Source organism: Hyla sarda, chromosome 3 (assembly GCF_029499605.1).
Source record: "Hyla sarda isolate aHylSar1 chromosome 3, aHylSar1.hap1, whole genome shotgun sequence".
NCBI lineage: Eukaryota > Metazoa > Chordata > Amphibia > Anura > Hylidae > Hyla > Hyla sarda.
The window spans coordinates 161809468-161810612 of NC_079191.1; positions in this window are offsets into that span (position 1 = coordinate 161809468).

Below are 1145 nucleotides of genomic sequence, written 5' to 3' on the forward strand. Positions count from 1 at the left end.
GTATAATAGTATTTTTCTTACTAAATGAATGGAAGGTCTAATTAAAAAAATGTGGTAAATAATAACACAGGAAAGAAAATGCTTGACTTTTCAATATAAAAATATGTTGGTTAGGGTGGAAGATAAGGTAAAGTTGCAAAGTATGGTGGCCTGAAAAAAAGAATTGGGAGAGATTCAATTAGATCAATGACAGAGTATATTGAAATGCAAGACATCTCCGAATGGAATCTTTATTTTACTAAATTCAAAATAATACATCAATTATATGACTCACTGGTATTTTTACACAAGATTAATAAATGAAAAGATTTATATGCTAAGTTTTAATGATATAAGATGACATTAGTAATGTCTAGGTTGATTTTATACTTTTTAAAGTGTTCTATAGAGTGGGGCAAAAAAGTATTTAGTCAGCTACCAATTGTGCAAGTTCTCCCACTTAAAAGATTAGAGAGGCCTGTCATTTTCATCATAGGTATACCTCAACTATGAGAGACATAGTGAGAAAAAAAATCTATAAAATCACATTGTCTGATTTTTAAAGAATGAATTTGCAAATAATTGTAGAAAATAAGTATTTGGTCACCTTCAAACCCTGGCTCTCACAGACATGTAACTTCTTCTTTAACCCCTTAAGGACTGAGCATTTTTCTGTTTTTGCACTTTTTCCTCCTTACCTTTTAAAAATCATAACCCTTTCAATTTTGCACCTAAAAATCCATATGATGGCTTATTTTTTTTCAGCACCAATTCTACTTTGTAATGACATCAGTAATTTTACCCAAAAATCTACGGCAAAATGGGAAAAAAAAAATCATTGTGAAACACAATTGAAGAAAAAACACAATTTTGTAAATTTTGGGGGCTTCCGTTTCTACGCAGTAAATTTTTTGGTAAAAATGGTACCTTATCTTTACTCTGTAGGTCCATACAATTAAAATGATGCCCTATTTATATAGGCTTGATTTTGTAATACTTCTGGAAAAAATCATAACTACATGCGGGAAAATGTATACGTTTAAAATTGTCATCTTCTGACCCCTATAACTTTTTTATTTTTTACGGGGAGGTATGAGGGCTAATTTTTTGCACCGTGATCTGAAGTTTTTAGCGGTACCATTTTGTATTGATCGGACTTTTTGATA